We start from the raw sequence: 7,205 nt of genomic DNA, 5'->3' as shown, positions 1-7,205 counted from the left end.
TCCATTTCATCTAAATTTATAAAATATGTTGGCATAGAATTGTAATATTCCCTGATTATACAGTAAAGGAGTGTATGGTCTGTAATAATACTATCTCTCATTCCTGATATTGATAATTTATGTTTTTTTCCTCTTTTTCTTGAACAGTCTAATCTAGAGATTTATCAATTTGATTGATTTTTAAAAGAACCAGTGTTTTGCTTCATTACTTTTCTTTATTGTTTATAGCTATAAATTTCCCTCTAAACACTGCTTTAGTTGTGCCCCACAAATTTTTATACATTATTTTTTATATTTATGTGTTGCTGGTCATTGAGTTCAAAAGAGTTTCTAATTTCCCTGCAAATTTTTCTCTGAGCCATGGCTTATTTATAAGTGTGCTATTTAACTTTCCAATTTTGGAGGACTGCAGGTAGCTTTTTGTTGTTGACTTCAATTTAATTCCATTGTAGTCAGAGAATATGTGTATGATTTAATATTTTTCAAAGTTAATTGAGATTCCTTTCATGCATTAGCATATAGTCTATCTTAGTGAATGTTTCAGGTACATTGGAAAAGAATATGTATTCTGCTATTGGGGGGAGTAGTCTATAAATGTCCATTAGGTCAAATTTGTTGATAGATTTGATCAGGTCTTACATATATTTACTAATTTTCTACCTTCTTATTTTGTTAATTACTGATGATGGTTATAATCTTAAGGGCGGGCTCCACACTTAGCAGGGAGTCTGCTTCTCTCCCTCTTCCTCTCCCTCTGCCCCTCGCCCCACTCATGTGCATGCACTCGCTTTCTCTAAAATAAATAAATAAATCTTTTTTAAAAAAGGAATTGTTATAATCCTTTAGTTTTTGTTTGTCCTGGAAACTCTTTATCTCTCCTATTCTGAATGACAGCCTTGCTGGATAAAGTATTCTTGGCTGTATATTCTTCCCATTTAGCACATTGAATGTATCATTCCAGTCCTTTCTGGCCTGCCAGGTCTCTGTGGACAAGTCGGCTGCCAGCCTTATGTGTCTACCCTTGTCAGTTAAGGACCTGTTGTCCTGAGCTGCTTTCAGGATTTTCTCTTTATCTTTGAAATGTGTAAGCTTCACTATTATATGTCAAGGTGTTGCCATATTTTTATTGATTTTGAGGGGGGGAATCTCTGTGCCTCCTGGACTTGAATGCCTGTTTCCTTCCCCAGATTAGGGAAGCTTCAGCTATAATTTGTTCAAATAAACCTTCTGCCCATCTCTTCCTCTCTTCATCTTCTGGGACCCCTATTATCTGGATATGATTTCGCTTTATGGAATTGCTGAGTTCTCAAAGTCTCCCTTCGTGATCCAGTAATTGTCTTTCTCTCTTCTTTTCAGCTTCCTTATTTTCCATCATTTTATCTTCTATATTACTGACTCTCTCTTCTGTCTCATTTATCCTTGCTTTTAGAGCTTCTATTTGGGACTGCATCTCAGTAAGAGCATTTTAATTTTGTCCTGACTAGATTTTAGTTCTTTTATTTCTCCAGAAGGGGATTCTCTAGTGTCTTCTATGCTTTTTTTAAGCCCAGCTAGTATCTTTATAATCATTGTTTTAAATTCTAGTTCAGACATCTTACTTATATCCTTATTGATTAAATCCCTGGCAGTGAGTACTACTTCCTGTTCGTTCTTTTGGGATGAATTTCTCCATCTCGTCATTTTGTCCAGAAAAGAATAGAAGAAAGAGAAAAGACAACAATAACAACAACAACAGAAAAAAAAGAAAAAACAAAAACAAAACAAAATAAAAAAATCAACAAACAAAACAGAACAAAACAAAAAACTAGATCCTGGGTATGTTTTAGTCTGCTTGTTAAAAGAAACCAGATCCCAAAATAGGAAGGACAAAAAACTTATATACATACAAAAATAAAATAAAATACAATGAAAGGAAACCAAAAGTAAAATATATATAATATAATATATACATAAAAACTTAAAAAGAATAAAGAAAGAATTGAAAAGGGCGCCTGGGTGGCTCAGTTGGTTGAGCGACTGCCTTCGGCTCAGGTCATGATCCTGGAGCCCCGGGATCGAGTCCCACATCGGGCTCCCTGCTCAGCGGGGAGTCTGCTTCTCCCTCTGACCCTCCCCCCTCTCATGTGCTCTCTCTGTCTCATGCTCTCTCTCTCAAATAAATAAATAAAATCTTTAAAAAAAAAAAAAGAAAAGAAAAAAGAAAGAATTGAAAAAATAAAAAATAGCTGAAAAAATAATACTGAAAGACTAAAGAATAAAAAAAAACCCAGGAATGCTATATATTGTTTTCCCCAAAAGCTGAAGCTTTGCAGTTCTCTATGATCAGTAAACTTGGTGCTAGCCAGTTGTTCCTGCTGGTCTTCTGGGGGAGGAGCCTGTTGCGCTGATTCTCAGGTGCCTTACCCTTGTGGAAAAGCACCTCCCTTGCCAGGGGGCCAGGCTCAGTGTAAGAGGCCCCAGATTCCACTGTGTGGCGCTGTTTTGCTCCCCGAAGGTTTTAAGCACCAATGGGCAGGATGAAAATGGTGGCACCCCACTCTCTAGCCCCAGAGCTGAAAGTTTGTACCCCCTACTCTTCAGTGAGCCCTCACAGAAAAGCAGTCAATCACTCTGGTCTCCCTGGTTTCCATGGGAACTCTGTGTTCACCCAGGCTGTGACCAAGCGTTTTTATCTCAGGCACACTACTGAGTTTCAAGACTCCAAATTATAAGGACTCTTGCAGTGCAAACCCACGCTGTTCCTCCCAGGGGAGGGAGGGGGGGTCTCACCATTGCTTCTGCCTTTTGCTGGGCCCCTGCTAGGAGAGATGTCACAAAATCGTGCAGCACTTCACAGTTTATAGCAACACAGAGCAGAAAGCCTGCACCTAGACTCGCTCTTTTCAGCCGGCTTCCCTGCTCTTATACATGGGAACTCTGCCCCACTCAGGCATCTCCATTCTTCCTGTGACCCCACGGGATACTGAGACCACGCTGTCCCACCTGGGATTCTGCCCCACTTAGCTACCTGAGCACCATTAAGCCAGGGACGTCCCCCACTGTAGCAGATTTCTACAAGTTCCGATTTTTCACTCCATTACTTATAATACTTTGCGGTAGCCTCCTTAAGCCAGCTCCCTCCCCGCTGCAGTATCTATCTATCTATCTATCTAGCCCCAGATTCAAGTCTCTGCACCTCCTACCTTCCAAGAGGTGGTTGCTTTTCTGTTTGTAAAATTGCAGCATTTCTTTTCTCAGATCTCTGATTGATTTTGCAGGTGTTCAGAATGATTTGATAACTACCTACTGAATTCCAGGGACCAGACGAACTTAGGGTCCCCTACTCCTCCACTATCTTAACTCCTCCCCAAAAGGCATTTTCATGTATTACATCTTTATGTAGAGAAATTGGACCCTCACATATTGCTGATAGAAATATAAAATAATGTAGACACTTTAGAAAACAGATTAGAGGGGCACCTGGGTGGCTCAGTCCGTTAAGCGTCTGCCTTTGGCTCAGGTCATGATCCCAGGGTCCTGGGATCGAGCCCGGCATCAGGCTTCCTGCTTAGCAGGGAGCCTGCTTCTCCCTCTCCCTCTGCCTGCCACTCCCCCTGCTTGTGCTCTCTCTCTCTCCTCTCTGTCAAATAAATAAATAAAATCTTAAAAAAAAAGAAAACAGATTAGATTAGCAGTTTCTTATAAAGTTGAATATGTGCTTACCATATGCCACAGCAATATCACTCCCGTATGTGCCCAGGAGAAATGAAAACATGCTTTTAAATTTGTATGTGACTGTTTACAGCAGCAGTATTCCCAACAGCCTAAAAGTAGAAACAACTCAAATGTCTTTCAGCTGGTAAATAAACAAGTGGTATATCCATACAGTAGAATATTACTCAGCAATAAATAATAGAACGAAGTACCAATATATGTTGCAACATGGATGAACCTCAAAAACATTTTGCCCAGTGAAAGAAATACAAAAGAGTACACATTGTATGCTTCCATTTATATTAAATGTCTAGAAAAGGCAAATGTGTAGAATAGATCAATGTTTGCCAGGGGCTGGGGGTGGTATTGCAGAGTGACTGTAGTTGGGGGGAGGATAGTGATGAATTGTTCTAAAATTAGATTGTGATGTTAGTTGCACAACTCAGTAAATATATTAAAATCATTGAATTGGGTGATGTCAGGGTCAGTAGCATAGTAGAGAACCCCAAGGGCTTATCCCTCCACAGAAACACCCATTGGGTTGAACTATTTGGGAGGCTGGGGAGATTGACAGAATGAGTGAGTCACCATAAATCTTTTGATATATTTTGATTTCTGAATCTTACAGATGTATTACTGCTTCTAAAACTTAACGCAAACAAATTCATTTTGTCAGGGAAGTAAAAAAGCCCAAGTGATCCTTTTAAGAAACCTAACTGTGACCTATAAAAGTAAAGAGAGCAGCCAGTTTGTGATAAGTATGAGGATTAGGGACCTGTGTGTTTAGTGAACACCAAGTGTGAAATAAGTAATTCAGGGCTGGATGCAACAGAGAATATGAACTCTGGGTCTGAACACCTGCAAGGGACATGCAAACACCACCCATAAGCCTGTCATTTTTTAATAAAATAGGGATAGAGATTCATCCCACAGTACCACTGCTTAAATGAAATAATCTATGTAATGTGGATTACATAGCTCAAGGAATTGAGATGACAGCAGAGCATAAAATATGCAGAATTTATCCCCTTCTAAAGTCAGATGATTCTAGCCCTATCACTTAGCAGCTGTGCTGTCCCAGAAAATGACGCTACTCTGAACCCAATTTCTCATATTTAAAGTAGGGAGGATCCATACTTCACAAGGTTGATGTGACAACAACACAACATCTGGAAAGCATCTGAAATAGTACCTCAAATATAGCATGCACTTATAACACTGGGTGTTCAAAAAAGGAGAAAAACTGATGGATTTAACTTTGAGTGAGACTAAAAACGGACTTCTTGTAGTCCTCTTATATATGTTAGATTAGCAGTATGTAACAGAATAGCAACGTACACACACACCTGTAAGGTCTGAGACAAACCAGAAAGAGAAGAGGTCCTCAAAACAGGCAGAGAAGGAAATAAAGGAAAAAGACTAAATTTGACTAAACAGAGTAAAGGGTCAATAGCTAGTTTCCTGTAAACTGAGCTCAGAGAACCATAATCCTCATTCTTAAGGAAGTATTGAAGCACAGCCATGGGGAAACATGGATGTAATTATTGCTTACCTTAACTTCGTTATATTTTTCTAAATGCTTCAAAGCCATCTGCTGGCTTTAAAAAACTACCCATGTGTCTTTGAATATAAGAGACAAAATCTGTAAATTTTTAACTTTTATCTTTGTAACCCACACATGGCAGAGAGGAAACACAATGTTTTGAGTGTTTTTCTGAGATAGATAGCACTAGGGATTACATGGGTGATGATTTAGAGAATGGACTGAGAAAGAGGCAGTTTTGAAAGGGGAACATAAAAAAGAAAATCATACAAATACACGTCTATCCTTTCCTTTGGAAATCTTTTGTTTTTTTAACTGGGACGTAATTTCTTTCTACACATAGCCAGGAAGATTAAAAAAAAAAAAAAAAAGGCTAAATCTTCACCACATCCTGAAGGGAACAATCCAGAGGCCACAGTGAGGTCAGGAACAGGCTGATTTGGGGATACAGTGGGAGTGCACATAAGTGGCCATTCAGTCTAGAATAAGATAATGGTCAAGTTGGGGTCAGCAGCTGTCTGGGTGTTCAAACACCTCAGTCCCTTCTCTAAATGTTACCTGCCCTGGGCTTGGGGCGGGCTGTGCCATATTCTCTATATTCTTTCTAAGTGAATTTATCCAGTCACAATGCTTCCCATGTGTATATTCCCAAGCTTGACTTCCTATCTGAGCTCCAGATTCATTTTTTTCCAGCTACGTGCATGATAGTTCTATTTGGATATCTAATAGGCATCTCAGATTTTACATGATATGACTTTCCCACCCTTCCAACCCAGATGTGCCTCTGGCAAAAGTCCCCAAATTAATAAATAGCACTACTGTCAACCCAGGTGTTCAAGTCCAAACATCAGAACCCAGATTATTTTCATTTCTCCTTCTTCCCCTCTGGTCCATGAGCAAACCTTGTTGACTCATCCAAGTCCAACTAGAATGTGTCTCATCCTCCACTTGTGAGCCTCCCCTCCAATTCAGCCACCAATATCTCTCATTGGACCAACTATAGTATCTCCTGACTGGCCTCCCAGCTTCAACTCTTCCCCACCCCCTACATTCTTCAAAGCAGCCAGACTCACTGACTTAACATTCAAGGGGATTTATTGTACTTCATATTCAGTATCACAGATTTGAGTTTCAGCCTTGACCATGTATTCTTCAGCTCTTCTAATAAGGTAATTTTGGTTTTCTGGTACCACATTACTTTACTGGAAGAAAGGGTACAATTGAAGGAAAAAATATATTTAGATGTTTTGTAAGGGCAGTACGCATGTCCAGCATGATGACTTATGAACTCACTCGCCTGTCTGTGGGAAAGTGAGCTGAGGCTCAGTTACACTGTCACTTTTGCCCAGGGTAGCTTGTCAAAGAGATACTCTGCCAAGCTGGCTTCTGGTATCTCCATCATGCTACCCAGTTAACAAAATTTAACATTTGCATATATCAGTAAACTAAAAATTTTCAAGTAAAATTTAAGAACCCTTTATTTTAATGCCTGCCTGATCCCATTCCCTCCACTTTCTCCAGAGGCAACCCCAACTGTGACTGTCAGGTCATGTTTTTATACTTTTACCTTGCACTGGCTCCCACATTCACCAGGGCTCCACCTCACCCCACCCCACCCCATTCCACCCCACCCCCATATGCCTACATCATTTATAAGGGGAAGATTGATTTGTATTTTCCAGGGTCCTATGGAATACCTTCTCCCTCCATCCATGGAGATCCTGAGCTGCATGTGGCCTAGATACCTGCTTTAAAACGTAAAAGGTGAGACATTTGCACACATGAATCAACCAGAGACCTTTATTTATTTAAGAGCCAAATAACTTTATTGAAACCAAACAACTTTATTTATTTATGGCAAAACTGGAAGAAAAAAACTGGAACGTTTTGCAAAGGCAATGCTGCAATATGCATGCTCGGCATGGTGATCAGGGAAAGTCACCATGCACCCTGGGCTATAGGGGAAACA

Source organism: Leptonychotes weddellii, chromosome X (assembly GCF_054177405.1).
Source record: "Leptonychotes weddellii isolate Sample4059 chromosome X, ASM5417740v2, whole genome shotgun sequence".
NCBI classification, from domain to species: Eukaryota; Metazoa; Chordata; class Mammalia; order Carnivora; family Phocidae; genus Leptonychotes; species Leptonychotes weddellii.
The sequence above is the reverse complement of the archived record's forward strand: the minus strand, read 5'-3'. Positions refer to the sequence as shown.